Source organism: Amblyomma maculatum, chromosome 1 (genome assembly GCF_055883805.1).
Source record: "Amblyomma maculatum isolate TAMU_Amacu chromosome 1, ASM5588380v1, whole genome shotgun sequence".
Lineage (NCBI taxonomy): Eukaryota > Metazoa > Arthropoda > Arachnida > Ixodida > Ixodidae > Amblyomma > Amblyomma maculatum.
Window position 1 is genome coordinate 233,693,610 of NC_139344.1, and position 24,369 is coordinate 233,717,978.

The 24,369-nt window shown below is 48.0% G+C and overlaps 1 protein-coding gene and 1 long non-coding RNA gene across 3 annotated transcripts in view; one reads left to right on the top strand and one right to left on the bottom strand.

Moving 5' to 3' along the window:
* LOC146205907 (uncharacterized) overlaps positions 1–24,369 on the top strand; it is a 177,020-nt gene that overhangs the window by 89,215 nt on the left and 63,436 nt on the right. The window lies entirely within an intron of this gene.
* On the bottom strand, positions 293–23,152 carry LOC146205908 (uncharacterized). Of its 2 annotated transcripts, XR_014704290.1 has the most exons (5): positions 22,912–23,152; positions 22,762–22,833; positions 9,052–9,450; positions 1,596–1,693; positions 293–432 (listed from the first exon to the last, which is right to left on the bottom strand). It is a non-coding gene; the product is annotated as an uncharacterized LOC146205908 (long non-coding RNA). The 2 variants fall into 2 exon arrangements; XR_014704289.1 differs by lacking the exon at positions 22,912–23,152 and having other exon boundaries at positions 22,762–22,885.

Genomic DNA, 24,369 nt, shown 5'->3' on the forward strand with positions numbered 1-24,369 from the left:
ATCAACAGTTTATTTTAAGAGTGAGGAAAATGCTACGGGCTTCATCTGGTACATTTTTCTGGTCAAGATTGTGACCAAACGCACATGATGGTCAGTGATACACGAAGGCGGAGTTCGCTTTGGACTATCGCACAGGTCTGCAGCAGTCGGATCCAAATTAGACCATTACTATTATTATTTTTATTTTATTTGCAGATACTGCAAACCATACGTATACATGATCCAGGCAGGAGGGGCATCCGCGGCAAAAAAAAAAAAAAATAAATAAATAAATACACATAACAAGCATATGATGGTAGAAAAAAAAATTCATACAAAAATTTATAACGACCGAAGTACAGTTAACAACACAAGAGTTGACATTCCAATTCTTTTACAAATTCACTGGCTCCGAAAGTGTGAGAAGGCAAGGAATTCCATTCAGTGGTAGCTCTGGAAAAAAAAAAAATAATAATAAACTATGTTTAAAGGTATTTGTTCGTGCAAAAATTGCAGCCAAGGAGTGGGGGTGTGTGTGTCTATAGCTTTCCGGGTGCAATGTGGCTTAACGCAGTCTGGCATGTTTAACCTCAGCGTACCTGAGAAGCAGTTATGCAAAAAAGCGAGCCGGCTAATTTTTCGACGAGACTCCAGTTATTCTATCTTATGCTGCCTCATCAATCGTGCCTTTTATATTTGCTAAAAATATACCCAACAGCTTTTCTCTGGACTCGCTCAAGCTGCAGTATTCCCTTCTTATTGTGTGGATCCCATACAATGGAGGCATATTCGAACTTAGCTCTAATGCAGGCATTGTATAAGCTAGAAGGTTAGCTTCACAGATGCAGCTTTGTTTCCTCTTTAAGGACCACAGCTTACTAAGAGCGGAAGAACAAATTGCGGATATGTGCGGAGACCAGGTTTGTTTATTAGTAAGCGTCACACCAAGATATTTATGCATGGCTACTTCTGTTATAACATTGTTGTTAAGTAAGAACAGGTGCTGATAGTTTTCTTCCTTGTAACTCGCAATAAAACTGTTTCTTGTGTAGTAAGTTGCATTCCCCATCGTATACACCACTCATGAATAGCATCTAGGTTTGCTTGTAATATTGTATGATCATTAGGCGCTGTAATGTTCTTAAACACCACACAATCATCCGCGAACAATCGGATAGCAACGTCACCATGAATGACATCAGACAAATCATTGATGTATATCAAAAACAGTAGCGGCCCCAAGACGCTTCTTTGGGGGACACCAGAAGTCAGATAGCGTTTCTAACGAGCAATTCATAATTTTAGCAAACTGCTGCCTATAAGTTAGGCACAAATCCACTACAAGAACACAGGAAGGAAGACCAATGCAATCCAATTTGTGCAAAAACTTTCCACGCGGCACTTTATCGAAGGCCTTCTGAAGTCTAAAAACCGCACATCTAGCTGGCCATTCATGTAAAGAGCTTGTGCGAATTCATGAGCAGTACAAACAAGTTGGGTAACAGTTCACTTGCGCTTCCTAAAACCGTGCTGATACTTTGATAGAAGGTTGCGGCTTTCCAAGAATTCCCGGATGTAGGTGACAATGACATGCTCCAAAAGCTTACTGCACGTACTTGTTATTGAAATGGGACGGCAATTTGGCGCAGACAAACGATCACCGTTTTTGTAAATGAAAATCCTGCGTGTTTTCCTCCAGTCGTGTGGTATTTCCCTATGGCAAAGTGATAAATTGAAGATATCAATCAAGAATGGAGATAATTGTTCCGCGTACCTTCGCAAAAGGGCCAGGTTTTTTAGTATCGTGCTTTAAAAGCATAGCTGGTGACCCCTTGCCGTGCACGAGTTCATCCGTGCCTGCTAAGTGTGTACTCTCAACCCTGAATTCTTTTGCGGCAGTGAATACATTCTGGAAGTAACTGTTGAAGTGTCCGGCGATTTGAGGGGGATCAGATATTGTTGTATCTCCGATTTTATTTTTCTTAATTCCCTTTTTTGTTTTCATTTAGGTGACGCAAGAACTTTGTGGCATCGCTTTTTATGAACTAAGTAAGACGATGACCAAAGTAATTATTTCTAGAATCCCTAACCTTTGCAAATAACTCTTGCCTTAGTTCATGGAAGCGTGTAGTTGTCGTGCTGTGGCGTCTCCTTAGTCGCTTCATCTTAAGTATCGTGTGGATAATGTCACGGGTAATCCAGGGACTAAAGCGTCGGCTACGAAGATTCATTGAGGGTACATATTTATTACGCTAGTCACTCGTCGGAACGCAGCACGTCTCTGCTTATTTCACAAGTTCTTTCACAACTTTCCAGAAGCCAACCGATTAATTCCACGTGTGCATCGCATTTCCCGCCATAACCACCCGAACTCTGTTTACCCTGAACGTGCACATACCACCACATTTCAGCAATCATTTTTCTTAAAAACTGCCCGTGACTGGAATGCCCTCTCCGCTGAAGTGGCCACCATCATGAATCATCGACTGTTCAAGACCACTATCGAGTAAGCCTATTCATCAACGTAATTTTTGTCCATTTTTCATTAATATATAATATTTTTTGCCGTGATATCCCCACCCCTCATGTAATGTCCGGAAAGGGACCTTTGAGGAAAAATAAATAAATTAGCACAAAATCTGATCGCGCCGCAAAACTGTTTCCAAGAAATTTCAACATTATTGACCACGTTATCCTGAATATCCAATTAATAAATTACTGTAACATCATTAGCCCCAGAAAAATATTTTACTACTCGTTGCCTTTTTTTTTTCTTTTTGCCGCACGTGATTTTGTAATTTTGTAATAGCCACCTTAAAAACATCAACTTGTGGTCAGGAATTCTTTCTACTGAAACCTCTGATCTAGAAACAACTCAGTGGTGAATAAAAGATCGGAAATCGCAGTGCCACAAGTGAATTCACGAACACGCCGTTCTAAGTTCAAATAAAACATCATATCTAGTACTACATCTGCTGATCTAGAAATTCCATAATTCAAGGAGCTCCAATGAATCGACGGCTGGTTAAAATCCCCCGTGATGACATTCTTTCCGCCCAATCCTTGGAGGCGGTCGTATAAACAGTCCAAGAAGAAGTCAGCAGCGTCCTGAGGACGATATACCGCACACAGAAAAATTGTCTCTCCGAAAAGGCAAATTTTCAAGAAAGGACTTTCATGCGCGGCAATTTGGTCAGACAATAACATCAACATAATCCTTCGTAGCAACTGCTACCGCCACCACGTGCGCCTCTATCACGCCGATATAGGTGATAACCCGTGGCACGATTTCATCGTCACGTACATCGTCGTGCAGCCAAGCCTCATTGATCACGCCAATATGGGGATCATACGAAATCAGAAGTGTCTCTAATGCGTCTGTTTTGTTCGCTACGCTTCTAGCGTTCAAAGAAATGATGCGCAACTGGCTCAACTTTGTTTGCTAGCTATCAGGAAAAGAAGCTGCCTTCTTCGGTAGCGCTTGACGGGACATCTTGTTGCCATCCCATACGTAGAACTGGTTGTCAACACGAAGTTTATCATGAAATAAGTTCACTTTCTTCCCTTCATCTTTTTTGCTCTTGGCGCTTTCCCACAGAAGCTTTCGCTTTCGGAACGTTTCTGCGCAGTAGACATTTTGGACTGAAATGCCTGATCCCATTAGATTCCGAGAATTACGTTGAACAGCCTCTTTTTCTCTGTAATCTTCAAAGAGCACAATAATCGTGAAGGTCAGTGATACCCGAAGTGGAGTTCGCTTTGGACTATTGCGCAGGTTTACAGCAGTAGCATCCAAATGAGACCATTATGTAATTGCATGTATGGAACGTTCATGAAGGCTCTGCCGTAAAACGAACGAAAAGTTCATTCCTCTCATCTCTGTCACCTTCCGTGCCGCGTATCACTCTTCCTCGTCGTTTCTTTGGGATGGAAGACGAGAGCTCTCGATAGACACCGAGCTTTCGTCCAACGATCTCTCGAACTTAACTAGGTCCACTATCCTTTATGGCTTTAAAGTGGAATGAGCGAAGCGGTTACCTGGCTGTGCATGCACTTCTTCTCCCTTTCTCTCTTTTCGCGTCTTAATCCTAGCGCTTAGTTTATACGTCTCCGTCGTCCATAGCGCAAACACTAATAACGATTCTCACACCCGTTGGTGTCCACCGATCAGCTGTCAAGCGGTCCATCACCGCTGCTTTGGGATAGCTTCTGGCGGGAGTAGCCCGCATATGTGGTCGCGGGCCGCCCCTTCCACAAATACAGGGAGGCTCGTTTCGTTGAACTGTGGGAGCGGCCGTGGGACGGTGGCCATATTTGCCTTGTCTCCGCCCTTGCTATAGCGCGGCCCAAAGGCGCGCCACCCGTGCGATCTCTTTTTGCGTGCGCCAGCGTCTCCCCCTCCCCTTTTCGTGTGTCCAGCTCTTCCCCACATCGCTCCTGGGGCTCCAGCACGTCTGGCCCGTTCAGGTGATGCGTTTCTCAGCGGCTGCGTAGTCATCGCCCCAAGCTTCCGCTGCACGCTCCAGGTGGCGCCAGGACGTCTGGCGCACTGACGTCACGCATCCGTCTGCTACTCTGCTCTTCCGCTCACCGTGGGCCGAGGCATCCCCAGCGCGCCTGTCTCTTTTGTTAGCGAAAAAGGAGAACAGAAAATGGGCAACCGTAAGCACACTGTGAAGAGCTCAAAAAAGACCGCACGAAACTACCTAGTCCGTATTCGAGCTGATCGCGCAGGGGGCCCTTTTGGGGCTGATGGAGGCGCGCGTGGCTCATCCAGGGCGAGCACGCGTGCATCATTCCCTTTCGACCGCGCGGAGGTTGTGAAAGAGGTGCCGTAAGTAATGTGCGCCATTAAATTTAACGAACTGAACGCTTCCCGCCTGTCGTACGTCAAGCGTTCATTGGAGCGTGCGCTCCCGGCGCCTCTTAGTCTGAGAGGACGGCGGCGGTGCGGCGAGGGCCTATGCGGGTGCAGTTGATTAACGGACTGATTTGCTCTGCATTGCGCACTCTGTGGTGTGCGGTCATCAGTTTTTTATTAGTGGCGACAGGGGCTTGTTATGCGGTCCTCTATTGTTACTTGTACTTCTAAGGTGCAAGTACGTGTTCACGAGTACTTGGCGCACGATATAGAGGTAAGACGATATCGCTTAAGCTGTATCTTAATGTCCACTTTAAGAAAACCGACCTACCGACCTATACACCGGCTATTTGTTGTATTTTGGTTGCAGACAACGGCAACCCGTCTTAGCGTGACAAAACACGGAACGACTCCACAACGTTTGTGTGTAAGTGTGTGTGTGTGTGTGTGTGTGTGTGTGTGTGTGTGTGTGTGTGTGTGTGTGTGTGTGTGTGTGTGTGTGTGTGTGTGTGTGTGTGTGTGTGTGTGTGTGTGTGTGTGTGTGTGTGTGTGTGTGTGTGTGTGTGTGTGTGTGTGTGTGTGTGTGTGTGTGTGTGTGTGTGTGTGTGTGTGTGTGTGTGTGTGTGTGTGTGTGTGTGTGTGTGTGTGTGTGTGTGTGTGTGTGTGCGCGTGCGCGTGCGCGTGTGCGTGTGCGTGTGCGTGTGCGCGTGCGCGTGCGCGTGCGCGTGTGTGCGTGTGTGCGCGTGCGTGTGTGTGTGTGTGTGTGCGTGTGTGTGTGTGCGCTTCAGTTCACTTTGTTGTTTCGAAGAAGTAGGCCTCGAACCTAATGCCTGTATTTAAAGAAAGTTCCAATCACTGCCTCCATCCCACAGCATGCGAAATAAGTCTAATGCATTTGCATAAAAAACGAACCCCACAAGAACACAAAATACAAGAATATCGGACACTGGAGGAAAAATAGAAATATTGTTATGTAACTTACACGGACAGTTCAAAAACAGCCGTTTACGTCGAAAGCTGAGTTGTTCAAGAAAAGGCATACGAAGCAGTTCGGCTACCGCAGAGTTCGTCCGTTTTTAAGCGATGCGTCGCGCGACGACGACGACGACGACAACGCATGTCGTTGCCGCTGGTGCACACCGCACGAAGCGACGGGACTCGGCAACCGAACGGCGCGTTTTCAGCGTTCCTCCGTTACCACTCCCTCGTCGTTCAGTAAAGGGGAGTATAGTTATGCTAGTATCCAGTTTCTAACACTAAACTGCATGAAGTACGATCAAACACTTCTGAAAATTTTTGTGACGCAACACAGGGCAATGGTGCGCTACTAAACTGCGATGCAGACTTGCATTGCATGAAGTGAATTTCACCTGGTCCTTTCGAAAATGAACAGTATAAGGCCACACTACGCCTTCTTTCTTTTTTATTACCAACCGGAGTAGGAAAAGCAACTTCACTCGAAAAAAAAAAAAAGAAAAAAAAACAGAACGGAAGTAGCATACCCCAAAGCCTTTTGCGATTGGCTGCCTCTCGAGCTACTTCCGGGCAACGGGCAAAATGTTCTAAAAACCCAGAACCTAAGCGACGTGACGAGCGGCGACACCTGCGCACTGACGCCATCGCGCGGCGTGTCGCCGCGAATTGTCGCCTCATGCGATTGGCGCTTTGCTGCTGGTCCGAATGCTAAGCTATCTACGCTGCTGTCAAGAACATCAGAAATATTATCACAATGCTCACTCGCTAAGCATAATAGGAGCGGTACGCCTTAATATACACTGATATACAAAAGAGATATTTCGTAATACGTCCTGTTCCGCAGAGAATAAGCGGCAGCGCAAAAGGTGAAGTTTGAGCGGCACGAGCTCCCAAGGCTGAAATCGAGAAAGAGTACTTAGTTTAGAGATTGCTTGAAGCTAATATAGACTGAAATAAAAAACAAATGGTGGACCAAATGAAATAACAAAATCAACAACTCCCCCTATTGAAAGCGCTCCTGAGCGAGTGAAAATCGTGTATGTACAAAAATAAGCGCATTTCACTAAAGATTATATGCTGTTTTCGCACCCGACACTCCCGCCTCGCACATAATTTCATGCACGTGAAACAAGACAAACTTTGATGTGAGTCATGCTTAGACGTGTAGTAACAGTAAACGGCGTTTTATTTTAATGCAAGAAATTAAAAAAAAAAAAAAAAACGAAATCTAAGGAAGACGCACTTCACTTTGACTACTGGCGAATTCCTTTTCCTCCCAGGTTTCCACCTCTCAGGAGGAAATGCAGATGTGTATTTGTCATACGTCTATTACAGGATCGTCCCATGGCCCCCTACGCCTGCGTTAGTTGAAGAAGGAAAATAGCTGGTCATACCAAATTAACGGAAATCAACTCTGCTGCGACATGCGGCCGCGATTCACCCGCAGTGGCATGGCCCAGATTGCTCGCTGGGGCCTGTGACGGGTCCATTCGTGACTTGGGGTGCTTCGTGACGTTAGCCTCCCAGTTTCTTATCGGTGTCTCGGAGTTATTGATCGTGCCCGCGAAGGTACCCGGGAAAACGATACGCGTTCGTGGCGCGAACATGCAGCCAGGTGTCGTTCGTCTGTGCGCTTGGTTAATCAAAAGAGAAAGCCTAATTGGGAAAGCGAAGAGGAGGCATTTACTTCGTTTTCTTCATCAGCCTCGAGAGGAGTCTACTTTCCTGCTATGCGGCGCTCGCGTGCAGCCGCGGCTATCGGTGGCGTCCATCGGCCTCGGGAGTCACACAGCCCACTTTTCAATTGACACTGCTGCGATGAATCCTGTTTCTTCCGCTCCCGTAACGCTCGCATTAGAACGTAGGATTCGCGGGCTCCTCGGGAATGGGAAATGAACAACAAAAAATAGACTGAGAAAACTAGCAGCTCTGCCTTGAACTAATTAAGCAATGCAAAGAAAACTACGGGAGCTTCCATGATTGTGATGGATACGGGTGCTACTTCGCGGATGGGAGCAGTGGACCATGTAAATTTGCCCATTTTATCTTCCCAGCTCGAGAACCGTGTGCCTGCCCTGCATCCGTCCTTATTCTTCTTTTCGTTATATATTTATCCATTCCCCCTCTTCTTTTGGTGAGGGTCGCAACCAAGCGGTCCGAGTCGGTCGCTGAAGAAGCTGCCGCCCTGTTTTCAAGACGTGCGCCTGTGTGCACGCGACGTTCCGTGCGTCGCCTCTGCGCGTTGTCATTTCAGCAGCTCTCGCTGTTATGCGATGCTTGTCACTGCACCAATTGCATCGCTCTAATTAGACCCTCTGGTACTGCAAAGAACACCATCCTTGAAGAGAAAGTTGGCGATTTTAACACAGCCGTCGCAATCCCTACTGGACTCCTACCTACTGGACACCTACTGGACTCACTGCTCACTGGTCTGGACTCATTGGTGTGGACTCATTGGTCTGGACTCACCGGTCTGGACTCACCGGTCTGGACTCACCGGTCTGGACTCACCGGTCTGGACTCACCGGTCTGGACTCACCGGTCTGGACTCACCGGTCTGGACTCACCGGTCTGGACTCACCGGTCTGGACTCACCGGTCTGGACTCACCGGTCTGGACTCACCGGTCTGGACTCACCGGTCTGGACTCACCGGTCTGGACTCACCGGTCTGGACTCACCGGTCTGGACTCACCGGTCTGGACTCACTGGTCTGGACTCACTGGTCTGGACTCATTGGTCTAGACACAATGTTTGGGCTGCGTGCGTAGGAGTGTAAAATATCGTTCCTATTCCTGGTTTAATTCTGCCGTGCCCTATCAGCTCCTAGCCATCCTGGTTAGCTTAGTTGGCAGAACGACTGCCCGGGAGGAACGGTGATCCTGGGTTCCTCCTACCAGTACAAATTTTTCTTTGCATAAAGCTTTCCTAAGGCGCGCTGCTTTTACATCTGGCTACGAAGTTAGTGGTGCCTGTCTTTCGTCGTGTGTCACTTTTGTGTCACTTCATCTACATTATGCAGTACCAACTAACCCAACAACACGCACTTTTCAACTGAATCATGATGCTTGTGTGGGCTTGCAAAAAAGATACACGTGAGGCTTTCTTTCTCAGAAATAAATAGAATGAGGGTTTCATAATGTGCTCTCCAACTATGCAAATCACATTGATTGTCTAAAGACAATAATTAGTAAATTAGAAAAATAACTTAATTACTCATTAGTAATAAAAAAATTACCTGCGGTGCTCCAGATGGCTGGCAGCTGTATGCAAGTGGTTTCTCTGGCCTACCTCAAATGTTTCATTTTTTAACCCTTGGCTAAAGTGAGCCTGAACACCCACAGTAGCAGATGACGGCGTTTTTTTTCTTTCTATCATAATTTTTTTTTTCTTTTTCGTCAGAATGCGTAACCTGATTGTGTGCTTACGTAACCTGACATCGTCGTGCTGCGCACGTCACGCGTAGGTCATAATTTGAACAAAACGGCGAATTCTCAAGGATAGGGCCCGGGGAGATGCCGGATGAGAGGTGCTGGGCTCGCAAATGGCAGGTGGAATTGTTACCAACGGCCGTCCTGGGGTATTTTTCCTATAGGTGTTTCTCAGTGGACTTGCAGACGCTGACAGCAGCGCAGAACTGAAAAAAAAAAAAAGAGCTAAGAGCAGATAACACAGTAATAAATATATTGGACAGCTTGGCTGCAGAGTTCCTATAGCGTGAAGCGCAAGCAAGCTTTCTCTGTCAGGCAGAGCGATGTCGGGTTGTGTTGTGCTAGAGCAAGGATTCTGCCTCCGCTGTGTGGAAACCATGCGCCACGCACCGAAACTTGGCGAAGCAAACAATGTCGCGCAACGGCTTTCGACCTGTCGGGGCGCGCTCGATGACTTACCTGGCGCGACTGCCCTGCACCGCATAACCGGAGCCAGCCAATCGACCTCCTCAGCCGCGACCTTATACATCCCTGTGACGCGGGCACTTGTAAGGCATTGGGAATTAAGGTTATTTGTTAAAAATGCGGTTGACGCGCAGCAGCACGGCAAAGCCTCGATACCTTTGGGAAAAAGGACCGTAGCGGGAAAGGTGGTTGTTGGCGGCCTTCAAGCTGCGTAAAGGAGCAACCCAAACATGAGCGCCAGCGAGTGAGCTCAAAAAACAATTACGCTGACGCAAATATAATTCTGAATATCATTATTAAACCTAATTAATACTATTTAGGGGTTAATTATGAATGATAACGAAATTTTAAATCCGAAGTGTTGAGAGAAGACTGAACATTTTCAGCAGTCGCATCGACACACACATGTTTTACTAATCGTGCAAAGGATGTTTGCATGTGCATGTGCCTCTTTGTTACCTTTTTGTTGTGCACGGTTATCTGAAACCGGTTAATGCGAGTTCAGTACCAGCTGGGACCAGCTGAAACTAACTTAAGTCAGAACGAGCTAACAATACTTTGTTTTCTTTTTGTTTGTTTTTTCATACAAATTACAAAGTTTTGTATTTTGAATGGCCAAATGTGAGGCTGGGTTTGGGATTAAGCGCACAATCCGACGGTTAGCTTTTGGAGCATTCAATGTTGCAATACCTAAGCTCTAATTATAACCATATAAAATAAGGAAGATGCTGATTAGACCCTTTTTGGACCAAACCTCGAAGCCCACACCATTCTTTGCAGCTCTCGGGGGGGCCCTGAGAATGATAGGCCAGGTTCATTTGAACCCTTTGAACCCTGGATAATCCGGTCCTGCTGCAGGGTGACACCGGTATGTGAATGCGAAATGAATCAATCAGAGCGTTTGAAGTAAACTAACGAATAAATGGTAAAATGAAATTTACCATGTGTTATAGATACCAGTCCGAGCTTAAACATGGCCTACCGTGGACTATTACCCGCCGCTTTGGTTACGTTCAAATATCATGAATGATATATCGTGCAAAAATTTCGAATGATGCGGCACAATAACCAGATACAAAAACGCAATAGTCGTTACTTAGCGACGTGAATTAAATGTCAAAACAAAGAAAATATACTGGAACCTGCTTTCGTTATCTTGACTTGCACGTGATTTAGCATATAGGGTGGCAACCCTTGAGCTTAACCAACTTCACCGACCTGCGGGCTTGCTTTGAACCGCTTCCCTACATTCTCTTTGCAAGCATCTTAATCTTTGGTTCGCATGCTCGTGTACAAAAGTTTCCGGGCCATGAAATCTGGCGAGAAGCTAAGTGTTCTAGCGTTCTTGCCGTCCGGCCCGCAATGAGCCTACTGTAAGAGCCCCACAGCCAAGGAGGACTGCGCCTTTCAAATTCAAGCGCGAGTTTAGACTGCGACCTTGACGCTGACAGCAAAGAACGCTCATTTGCATGGGCAGTGACATGTGGATGAGTTTGTGAAGAAACAAACCTGCCAAGACCGTTTCTTGTCTGCACCTTTCTTCTACACCCTGATTCGAACAAAAGTGTCAGCAGCGACCACTTTCCGCGCGCTTTAATCAGCCGAGAGCGCCGCAGCCTCTTTGCCGCGAGGTCATTTTTGGGCCACTTTGTTTTCCGCCCAGACACGCGCGGTGTTCCAGTGTGACGAGCTGTCAAAGACGAAAAGCGCGTCGCGCGCGTTGTCTATAGACTCGGCACCAAGGCCGAGAGGCTCGCCTCCGTTCCCTGCGCGCGGAGGGCGCAGCTCGTTACCGGGTCACCCCGATTCGTCACTGGACAGTCGGCGAGCACTTCAGAAAGGCCGCATAAGCGTCATGCCCTCTCGACGCCACTCACAACTTGCGCGGCAGTGAGCGTCACGAGCGGCAGCATCAACGGCTCCTTTTGCCCAGGGTTGTTAACCTCTTTCGGCGGGAATCTGTTAGCCATGGCTTCCGGATACGGAGCCGAGCGGCGCCTCCGAGCGCTCCAAGGTCAGGGGTGACCCTTTTAGCCTCTGCGCTGTGTGCTCAACTCGCGAGACAAGGGGACCACTCCTCTCTTTCCACGCGTCATGCATGCTGCTCGCGAGGGAAGGAAGACACCCGCCCAAATTTGAAAGAACAAAAAGCAGCCGAGAGTTACGACTGCGCCCACCCTCAGTGAGCGCGCAGCGGCGCGTTCTCACGCCCCCGGCAGAGACACGTAACGGGGTCCGGAGCCTGCCGCCGGGAGAAGGTTGTAACCTAGAACGGCGAGACCAAGAGCCACGCCGAGGAAGGATCCCCAGAGTGCCCTGCGTGTGGCTGTCCTCTGCCCGCCTTCTTTTTACAACGACCTCAATTGTGGCGCGTCGAGTATGTGTGCGTTTTTGCCCCTCGCGAAGGCGGTATAGGTCGATCTAGATTCGCCGCAGAGACCAGGTTCGCCTCCTTCCGCTTGACCCCCGCGGATATTTCTTGCTCTTCTTTTTTTAAGCCGCCTGGATTAGGCGCTGCTCCCGCCGGCACCGCTCGAGACGCCGTTCGAACTGGGCTATCGGCCGAATGTCACCGTGCCGGAAACCGTGATGCGCGTGAATCTGCCTCCAGCGCCAGACTCGTGCTTCGGACTGTCCGGCCCGCGCCTGTTTGAGTAACCTCGCTCATCGCCTCATTTCGCTTCTGATTCAGTGCTGAGTGGCATTGCAAGCTTGACAACTGAAGAAGGTCCACACGCTGTTTTGGTGGCGTGCAGCTATGAGAAATGCCATGTCTTCAATGTTTTCTGAGCAACACGCTTCCATCTACGATAAACTCAGTCAACACGAACGAGATGCACGAGAATGTCCACGCCAGTGTTTGTAGAAAACAAATTAGGAGCATTTGTGCACGTTTCGAAGCAATGCCGCTGGTAACTGAAATTAATTTAAACGTTTATTAATTTAATAGTGCGTAGCTCACTGACGAACAAACCGGTGTACTGATGGGTGATAAATTATGGGAACAGCGGGAAAAAACAATTATAAAATTATGGTGGATACTTAAGCTCCGCCTTGAAGGGTATAAATATGATAGCGTTAAAGCTTTGAAAGGTATAATATGGTAAGCTCCTCTTTAGGTTCCTCGTTCGCGTACACGTGTACGCATGTGTAACACATATGAGTACACATGTGGCCTAATTACAAATACCTTAATTTGTGCCCTGCTTTAACCAAGCCGTACGAACGTGCCTGCGCGTGTCTGACTCGTCATCCAAGAGCCCTGTAAGGCTGATTCCTCTCCAACCTGAGCCCGTCTCTCTCATCGTCATCCAAGAGCCCCGAGAGGCTGATTCCTCTCCAACCTGAGCCCGTCTCTCTCATCGTCATCCAAGAGCCCTGAGAGGCTGATTCCTCTCCAACCTGAGCCCGTCTCTCTCATTGTCATCCAAGAGCCCCGAGAGGCTGATTCCTCTCCAACCTGAGCCCGTCTCTCTCATCGTCATCCAAGAGCCCCGAGAGGCTGATTCCTCTCCAACCTGAGCCCGTCTCTCTCATCGTCATCCAAGAGCCCCGAGAGGCTGATTCCTCTCCAACCTGAGCCCGTCTCTCTCATCGTCATCCAAGAGCCCCGAGAGGCTGATTCCTCTCCAACCTGAGCCCGTCTCTCTCATCGTCATCCAAGAGCCCTGAGAGGCTGATTCCTCTCCAACCTGAGCCCGTCTCTCTCATCGTCATCCAAGAGCCCCGAGAGGCTGATTCCTCTCCAACCTGAGCCCGTCTCTCTCATCGTCATCCAAGAGCCCTGAGAGGCTGATTCCTCTCCAACCTGAGCCCGTCTCTCTCATCGTCATCCAAGAGCCCCGAGAGGCTGATTCCTCTCCAACCTGAGCCCGTCTCTCTCATCGTCATCCAAGAGCCCTGAGAGGCTGATTCCTCTCCAACCTGAGCCGGTCTCTCTCATCCCTCTCTTTTTTTTTTTTTGCGCTTCAGGCTTCGCAAAAATGATTTGTTTTATTGTACTCTCGTTAAGCTACACAACTAATCAGTAGCCCGCCATGTCACCTGCCAAGTACCACCTGTCAGAGCCATGCTCAAGGTTTTTTGCACACAACGCCGATATCGGATACTTTACAGAACCGATCCTGTGAAGAAAAACCACTCTCTACAGCTGTAGAAAAGAAATTTGGTGCTTGAAAGCTGTTGGCTTGTATCTTGTCTCCATAATGTTTAATTAGCCCACTTGAGTGGCCCTCTTTGCATTATCTTAGGAAAAAATTTCCAGGATGTGCGAAAGGTGGTCTCTGGGCGTATGTTCCCGTGTCTGTCTGTAATATTCTGCTTTCATTGCGATATGCTCGTGGGTTGGCCTTCACTTAAGCAGGTGCGATCATGAGATAATGATCGGTGCCACCACGGCCGATAAAATGTGTCATCCGCTTCACTTACCGCTCACTTGTCCTGGATACTTTTGTCTCCAGTAGCACGTTGTTTTTAGACAGTATGCGTACCCATGACGTCAGCACTAATTCTTCTTGCACCTCCATACTCATTTTTTTTCTTGTGCGCTGTGCCGGCATTAGCGTCTACAACGCAGTATGCAGCGCATGTCTCCTGAACGGCGATAGCAGCGCTCCTTGCAGTTAAACATATACAAAAAAAAAAACTGCTTAGTAGCGACTTTAAACGACAACGCATATGAGCACTGAGGAGACAGATAACGGTACCGCGCGGCTGTAATTCACATCAGTTTCTTGCTTGTTTCGGATAACTGCACGATAAAAGCAGCACCAGTGCATTGGGCTGCAAGGGAAAGCGCAAACATCTCGTGAGCATTAGTAATTCCTTTGGTTGGTCACGCCTCACAAAAACAGCATAAAGAAACACACATACGACATAGTGCTTATTGCGTCCACAAAGGCTACTAGAAAATGACCTGTCACTTAAAATCAATATTTCGTGATTACCACTTACAGTACTATTAATCAAGCTGTTTTTACAGGGCAATAGTTACCGGTGTTGGGAGAACGTGCATCATTTCCACGTATAAGTCTGGAATGCACTCGTTTTATATCTGAGACAAAGCAATCGATATTTCATCTTAATTATAAACACCGTGACATAACTGTTTTTCCAGCTTGCTGCAGTGATGGCTTAATAAACTAGCTGTTTTGTTATTCACTAGGCGCATTTCTTTTTTTTTTTTCGCAAGACGTGCACGTAGCAGAGGGGCCCGCATTCTGTTATGAATGCAAAAGATCTTGACGGGCATCACCATCGTGTCATTCTAAGCGTATGCTTACGGTTCATTTTGCGTGCGCTACGTCTGCAATATTAATAACTTTCTCCCCGTCGTTTCTGGTGAAAAGGGAAAGAAAATCACGAACACGGGACAAGGGCCGGGGGGCCGTAATCCCATTCTCGTTTACGCATGTCTGCGTGTTGCGAAACACAGCTAGGGCGCGAGGTCGTATGAAGAGCGGACTGAGCGCGTAAAATATTGAGTGGCACCCTTGGTACTCGGCCCTGGAACGAGCGGCAGTCCCGCCGCACGGCCTGACGCGGCACCTTCCTCTCCTCCGCGGTCTCTTCCTGCTCTCCCTCGCCGACACAGCAGCAGCCGGTGGCTGGAAAAACCTTTTCTTCTCCACACTTGAGAGTGCCGGCACCATCGCTCACCGATTGGGACACCCGTGGCTTCAACCGGCGCCCAGTGCTGGGAACGCGCTTCGGAAAGAAAAAGGGGAACTAAGAAAAAAAGCGCTGCCGCCGCCCGGTGCAGTCTGCACCATCACCTGCTCTTCCTCATCCCGCGCGCGGTCCTCCCCGCTTTCTCGCCGCCAGTATGCGGAGCTTCTCTGCTTCTCTTTCAACGCCGGCGCACACAGCGCGTGCGCGCGGAGAACGCCCGCAGCGCACTCACCCCGTGTGCGGCGGCGGCTGGAACGACGGGCCGGTCCGATAGGGGCAAGGATAGGGGCTTCGACGTGATATACTCTACTCCGCCCAGCGTTCCCGATCACCGCGTCTGACCTTCTCTCCTTCGTTGCGCCTTCTCCTTTCCACGATCCGAAACTGAAAGTAAAATGTTTCTGCACCGGTCCCCGGTGGCGGCGCGAGAGCCATTCGCGGAGTAACGGTCTCGCCGCGAGGATCGTCGTGTACGTCCTCTGCTGCTGGTCGCGTTGACGGCGCGCTGTCCTCGGTGGGCCCGGTGATGCTTGCGATCACGTGTCGCGCGCTGTGACGTGACGCTCTGCGACACACGCAAGGTTAGGTGAGCGCTCCGGCCGCCCACTGCGGTCCCCGAGCGGGCCAACTTTCCCTGCGGCCACTTGTCACCTGGCATCGGGCGCCTCATCTCCCGTGTCGGCGGCGTCTGGCTCGCTTTACTTTATCTTGCCAGCGGCTTTGTTTTTGCAATTGATGCGCTGGATAGGAGGAGGAACAGAGAGGTCCGATAAGAGTGGAGTCACTTGTGTTGCGTAAACCTGTGGCCTTGTTTTCCCGCGGCATCTTCAGCGACCGCCTTTAGCACGGGATCTGCACCACCTCTCAGACCTGACCGGCCAATCCTCGCGACTCTGTCCCACTGCCAGTTTCATCAAATTCTCTTCGTGTGCAAGACTGTCCGCCTGCTAGTCGGAGTCTACTTCGGACTGTGCGTCGTATCTCATGGAAACTTTCTTCTGACCGACGGAACACGATGGCTGCGGAAGCGGTATGTAATGCACCCTGTGCCTTCATCCTGCCGACGAGATATATGGCGTTGATATTTGGAGGGGAGGGGGGATGATCTGCTAACAAAGCAAAAGGAAAAGCACCTTGCAGCCTTTTGTTTTGTTGTTTCACCGATGGAGCTCTGTGCGGCAGGCTACGACTCCGTTATAAATTAAGGAAGCCCTATTATTAATGTCCGTATGCAGCGAAAATGCGCATAGCTTCAATAACCATGGTCAGACTCTGGCACGATTAACTGGTTACTATAGTGAATTTGCTCTCTTGCATGTGTCATGCAAAAAAAAAAAAAAAAAAAAAAAAAAACTGCTCCTTACGTGTATACGTGTTATATGAGCCAGTATACGGTAGGAAAATATTTGTCTAAGCCACTATCGGCACGCATGAATGAATAATTTGGAACAAAGATGTGGGTGATTAAAGGAGTTTGCTCTTTTCCTCATCCCAAAGACAACATATGCTAGCCCTTTACTTCTGTTGTTTCCGGTGTCCGAAATTGCGGAGTTTGAACGCAAGACGCATTTTGCAAAAGTAAATTTATTTCACTTAAGTGCAAGTAGTGTTCGGGCGTGTTTGATTGTTCGTCCGTTTGGAACTTTTTTTTTTTATCTTCGCTATGTGGCTCCTTCAAATGCTTTCATCTGATCAAGCATTAAACACCTTCTGCACTTTTACGCGGCTCATTTTAAGTTTTATGCTCAGAACCCCGAGCTGTCGTAATAGCTCGTGAGTACTTTTGGACGTAAGCGACTACTGAAACCAGGGTTGCAGCGACCGAGGCAGGGAAATTGGTGCTGCATGCCTGGAACCATTTCTTGAAATACTGGTTGCGATCATCCCCATGTAAGCGCGGACGGGGATAAACTGAGCACTCTGAATTCTTATGGCGCCACCTGGGAGGCGCATATATTCCTCCTCCTCCACTCACGCGTTGCGCAACAACAAATGCGGGATTTGGTGCGTGCATGCACGGCACTATCGCTTAGGCAGTTGCGCATGGGCAGCGCTCTTACTTTCAGGACTAGCACGAATGTAGAATCTCGTACGGTTAACTTCTGTATTTTGAATGTGCTTATCTATTATGACAGTTTCAGGAAGCAATCGAGACCGATTCAGTTAAGTACAGACGCAGACGTTGGTTTTGTCACGTGTCGATAAGACGGTCGAATCGTCCTGGAACCCTTCCAGCCGATTTAAGGAAGTTAATATGCAGCCGTAGCTCTTGATTGCCCAACTGTCACTGTGGCCACGCATAATCATTAGTGCAATGGTAGAAATGCGCAAATCATAGGCATTGAGGCGGATATGCACTGAATTCAAATTGCGCTACGAGCAAAGAGTTGTTTCTTGAAACGCTGGGAAACGGGGAAACTTCGGGTTCCTGATATAGGCTTCGAAGAAGCAACCCACCTAGTCTCCTCACCGCCGCTCTTTCCAGCAAAACATCCACTTAATGAAGCGTCGATCGTAGCCACGAGAATGAAAGCGTTAATTATCGTCCTGGATAGCTTGCGATAAGTGAAGAGGAAGGACAATGTGCTGAAGAAAACGGCCTCCCTGTTAACTATGGCGCTACCATCTCGGACGGTAGAAGACCGAAAAGCAAGTTGTTGCAGCTTTGCCCACAAGCCAAATTTGTAAAGAACCTTTTTTTTTTTTTTTTTTTTTTTTTTTGCGGTAGGCAGTAGTTTTCTGTTCCGCTATCCGGCTGATAAATTCAGTCCTATCAAACAATCGCGCGCCGCTAGAGAAAATCATTCGGCTATCTTTTTTCTTTAAAAAGAGCAACTATAATAGCTGTTTTTTTTTTTGTGACATCACGGGATGTCCGGATTGCGCGTTTTTATGTCCTTCACCGCTGCCTGTGTTCTACGCGGCAATGAATCGTGCACGAACGGTAACTGTTATCTTGAGACCTGCGTACACACCTGCCCTGTCGAAACAGCACTATATGCATAGGTCGAATACACCCTACCAGGGCCTCATCGTGCACGATGTTAACTCAGAAAAGTGACATGCCACTAGGTGGCGAAAGCATCACCGAGGTTTTATGCGGTTCTTTTATTTTTTTTTTTTTCTTCACGCTCTGTCAAGCTTTTCTTTGTTTGCATGCCATCAAAGCGATGCCCAGTGCCGGGCGACCTAATAATTCGGTGCGGTAAAAATTAAGACGCGGTGCAGAAGTTTCCCCTGCATTTGCGACCTTAATTGTATTCGGACAATGTGTACACTTTGCACGAGCGCACGGAGAACCTTTTCTGCTCGTTTCGGTGTGTGTGTATATCTACGCCTCGTGTACGCGCACACCTGCATTGTTCAAACAGCGCCTTTCATCTTTCACCCCGCCGAAAAGAAGAGAGAGTCGCCCTCGAAGGGCGTTGCGATTATTGTTTTCCATAGGCTGTGAGGGCCAGGCGGCCCTGTGCTATTGTCTCGCGCTAATCGCCGGCTCCCATGCGCCGAAGACGCGGCCCCCTCGCTCTCGCTCGATTTTCGCCGTTCGGAAAAAAAAAAAAAAAAATGTGGGCGGCGCGCGAATAACACGCGGCGGCGATCGTTTTGTTTTAATCTGCGCCCTCATCACGTAATGGCGGCTCAGGGGCGTGCACCCGTGGAACGCGCGTAATTCGCGCGCTCGCTCTCGCTCGTGATTCAGGCGGGCCGGTCACTGCAGCCGCCGCCGGACAGAGCGGGGGGAAGCAGAGCTGCTGTTGGTGGCCGACCGGAAGCCACCAGTGCGCGGCGGGCATCCCCCAGCAACCCAGAGGAGAAAAACTGCGCGCAGGGCGGCGGCGGCAGGCAGACAGAAGACAACGCGAGTTCCGGCGGCGCCTCCTCGGAAAAAAGACGACCACTTGAAATATGAATGGCCGAGCCCCGGAGCCTTCTTTCGATGCGGCCAGCCAACATGGAGAGAAAAGGAGGGAGGAGGTTCTGCAGCGTGGGTGGCTGCCCAGTTGGTGCTGCGAGCGCGAAGCCGCCTGACGCCCGCGCGCTTCCTGCATTCGCTGGGATGCTGTACTGACGCCGCCTGCGCTCGCAGACTGCGGTTCACCATCGACAAGTGACCCATTTGGTCTCGCGCGTGGCCCTTTCCTCTCATACATCGCTTGTGACGCAAACAGCATGCCGACGAGCGTGTACGAGGGCGTATTTCTCTGCCTCGACCTTAACTTTTGGAAGCCACGCCATCGATCAGGCTGCCGCGTACGCTTCCCCGCCGTATGCACGCACAGAATTTCAAGAGCAGCTCAAGCGTGTGAAAGTCGTTTCTAAGAGATATTATGCTTGTACGTTTGTGCTGGGATCGTTTGCTGGTTGACCCTGAGGTGTTATCGTTGTTCTGTTTCGTTTTTGCATTCGTTGCACATGCGCATTATACAGCCGCTCATTTCTGACAGACATCCTATTTTTATTCAGTTACAAGTGTAACGTCCGTCTATATATTTTATTTATTTATTTACTTTCAGGGCCGAAGCATTACAGGGAGGAGTAATAATAACAAAATATATACAAGAACAATATTGGTACAGCAGAATTAGATTATACAATCACTAACAAAATTCTTGAAAAGATCGGTGTTTGTAATGGATGCGATGGAAGCGGGAAGGTTGCTCCATTCCTTAGCTGTCTTGGTGATGAATGAAGCGAAATGAAAGTTAGTGCGACTGTTTGGCACTTCAACTTTGCGCTGGTGGTCGCTGCGGGAAGAAACATATGAAGGCGGAAGAAGTAGTGGGTCTCTGATATGAGAATTATAATGGTAGATTTTATCCCTCTCTCACAACTTTTATATCCACTCATCCCCTTCTCCAGTGCAGGGTAGCAAACCGGTTGCTTTTACTGGTTAACCTCCCTGCCTTTCCTCCTCATCTTCCTCCTCCTTTTGTGAAACAGACATAAACGCGCAATTCTTCGACGAATGGAAAGATCAGAAAGGCTTAGATTTGACTTCATTGCAGTGCACTTGCAGTACGATTATAGTTGGGAAAAAATGAAACGGGCAGGCCGGGTTTGGGTGGATTCGACCTTCATAATTAGTGAGGTAAGGTGAAGGTCCCATACTGACGATGCATATTCTAGGTTAGGTCTGACTTGTGTTTTGTAAATTATTAGTTTCAAGTTAGTGGGCGCCATAATTGCGACTTCAGTAACCAAGTATACTATTAGCGTTACTTAGCGCCCCCGTAAGCTTACACGGAAAGGTTACTGAAAATAACCAAGTAACATTGAGTGAATAATCACAAGAAAACTCATTAGACGCATAACGGGAAATTCTCATGAGCTTGCATTTAGTAACGTTAGGCTTCATTAGCCAAGTGTTACACCAAGAAGAAATCTAGTTAAGGTCGGACTGCAGGGTAAGGCGGCTAGCAGAGCTTTTAATTTCACGGTAAATGGTGCAATCATCAGCAAAAAGTTTTATGGAGGAAGATATGCTATTAGGCACGTCGTTAACATAGATAAGAAATAGCAATGGTCCCGGCACTGATCCCTGTGGAACGCCAGAGTCTACAGTGCAAAAATCAGAGCTATGGCTGTTAGCAGTTACAAATTGCGTGCGGCTAGACAGAAGCATTCAATCCATCTTAAAACGTTGGAATCAAGATTAAGCTTACTTAGTTTCAGAAGTAGTGGTCTGTGGCAAACCGTGTCAAAAGCCTTGGCGAAATCAATGAAAATTCAGTCAATAATGAGCAAAGAGCCAAGGGCGGAAACCAAGTTGTTTGTGAAGGTTAATAGCTGAGTTTCATAAAAATAGTGCTTTCGGAAACCGTGCTGATGAACACTGAAAAACGAGTTCGTTTCGAGGAAAGTTATAATATGGCTATAAATAGCATGCTCCGGTAGTTTGCAAGGAATGCTTGTTAGAGACATGGGTCTGTAATAGCAGGGGACTTAATAACATCCCCTGACTTGAAAATAGCAACCACCTTCCCCACTTTCCAGTCGTCCGGAAGTTCGCCACATTCCAAAGACTGCGAAAAAAGTTTTGATAGTCATATCGAAGAATACGCTTCAGTGTTTTCACAAACTTTAGGCTGATAGAGCCTTAGCCTGGTGAAGAACAGAGCTTAATTTCACTTATTAATTTGCTCAATATATTCCAATTTATGACGATAGGATCCATAATCCGGTAATCAAACTGGAAACAGTGGGAAGGGCGAAAGGAGCGTTTTTCAAAAAGGATGATGCAAATACATTGTTCAACAAAGTGCAACAACTTTCTATGGGAAAACGTTTTGCCAGGAGAGAGTAATTCCATCTCTGACTTGTCATCGCTGCTAACAATATTCCAAAATTTGTGCGGGTTTGAGGCAGTCACCGTTGGCAGCGGTTGTTTGAAAAATGCGCGCTTCGCAATTCTATGCGCGTTTAGTGCACGATGATAAGCTTCTCATCTTTCTTCGAACACAGATAATTTGGCTCTACGGAAAATTCGCTCTTTTTTTTTTTTTTTTTTCAGTAATCGCTTGAGTGATGTTGTAAACCAAGGCGTCCTGCGTAGAGGAACGAATTGGTTAGTAAGCTCGATGATTTTCGATTTGAAGGCGAGCCAGTTTTCTTGCATTGAACGCTCTGTAAACTTCGAGAAGAATTCGCCTGAAAATTCTACTAGATCTGCGTTGATAGAAGTATATAGTCGGCTTTCCCATAATCCCTAATATCGTATCTTTGGTTTTAAATGATAAGAAGCGTGTTGCGATGGATCCACATTTGTCCAAGGCGCAAGAAGCTAGCCGATGTGTACGACAGATTCCTTCTTCTGGTAATTGTAGCACTTCCTGAACTTTCAGATACTTTAGAGCTGTATCTGATTTTCTTTAACCTCATGTATCGATTTCAAGAGTTTATCATACCGCTCGTCTAAATGCAGTGTGAACCGTTCGATAGCAGTCAAAATATTGGCGTGTAACTTTCCGCACTCTTCCTTAGAAGGGCCAGGGTTTTGCTGGACATCTTCACTCATAAGAAGCATTTTTGCAATGTGAACACAATCAACAATAGCAAGAACCAAAGTTTGTGGGCATGGGAATAGAGACGTTATTGGAACGCTTTGCAAAAAGAGGTGGGGCTGCACTAACCTGGATGAAAAAGCAGAAGTATTTTGAGTGACGCCCCATTGTCGTAGTGCTATGTCTCTGTTTCAAGCACTATGCCCGGTCAATTGGGCCCTGAATCTACCTTATTAAGGTGGCGACAAAACACAGTCCGAAGCGGTGTGCATGGGGCATATTTTCTTTCTTTTGTTTTTTTCGCACTCGTTCTTGCTGCTGCCGTTGTTTGCGGCGCGCACTATTCCCCGCTGCTGAACCGAAAAAAGATGAGCTTACTTTAGGACCGTGGTGTGGGTCGATATTATGCTGCTGGGTTTTTTTTCCGGCTGAAGGTTTCCAGAATGCCCCCTGCGCAGATAAAAGTAGTCCGTTTTTTTGTATGCACTTATCCAATATGCGTCTTAGGCGCTGCTTCGAAGCACCTACCTACTTCCGCTCTTTATCAGCGCGGCACTCTGTCGCCTTGCGAGGCCACACAAGCTGCACTGTCTCACGTTGACGTAGCCGTCTGGCAATGGAGCTTCACTTTGTATGCGTTCACTCTAGGCAAATAAAGTAACTGGAATAGGCATTTGATCTACATTTGTGCCATATTTTTGAATATCGAAGCAGGTAAAAGCGCGGCAAAAAACTTGTTTTTAATCTGCAGACACACATGCGCTCGCTCTTACCCACTCCCCGTGCTTTGGTTTCAGAATACGAAGAGAAACGCTGTGGAAGAGAATATTCATTCTCACTAGTAATCCATCACCACCATCTCTCCCACCCGCTCGTGTCTCTCAGTCGTCTCTCCACTCTCACTTCGCGTCGACCCGGCTCAGCGCACATGTGTTGGATTCGAGACCGGAACGCTGCATGCTGGCGGCTTCGCCACAGATCCGCGTATACATTAAGCACATATTCCGCACTCGCTGGATTTCTTTGGCAGCGGTGCGCAATGGCACCGGCAGAAAGGGCAATCGCGCTTGCTTGACGGTTGTCAGCTTTCTGCCGAGAGCCATATCTTTGGACACGTGCGAGGGCAACCGTTTAGGGAAAAGGACTTGGTTCAAATGTTTATTGTTCACGTGCGCTGACTCTAAATTTCACTGCAAATCTTTCCTTTTTTTTTTTTGCGAATTATGCTATAGAAATGCGACGGGAACGCTGGGAGAACCACAGAAACAACAACCTTTTATCGGATCCGACACATGCAGCGATAGGTTCGTGCAATAATTTGGCAAGCTTCGTGGCAGTGGCACGCAACTTATTTAAGACATAAATTAAGCGTCCAGCAGATCGCTGCCCAGCAGATCAGGGCTAGTTGGTCCTCCGGTGAAGGGAACTCGCCATGCAAGCCTAGGCAGGTTGCGGAGGGGGATAGTGTGGTGATTGTATGGCGGTGGGACAAAGGAAAAGGCTGTTCAAGATTCTCGTCGAGGATGGGGCGGTTAGAGCATGAGGGCCAGCAATGAGACAACGATAAAGGCCCTCTGGGACAATCGTGGCGTTTGTTTGAATTTTGCAAATTTTTCTGTTTGCAGGAATAGTGAAGTTGTGATGAGGCCCCGTGATACAGTAAAGTATTCGTTTAGCTGTGTGTAGTGTCCTTTCTGGGATGCGTTTGAGCCTACGCCTCGTCCCTCGTTAGTGGGCTGAACCAGGGAATTATCGGAGCCCGGTTAGGGAAGTCGCGAGCTGTACTGAGGACACAGCTCGTTTCCGGAGCTTCCTAAATGACCAGAGATCCGCTTTAGAGCGCCATGGCTGGGCTTAGGGTGTGAAGAGCCTCGTCGGGATCGTTTCGTCCGTTAACTGGTATACAGTACGGTTTTAGATGGATTGGAGAGTTACTTGTGAAGTGGTGTAAATAATGCAATTGTTTGAGAAGCGGATTTGTGCGGA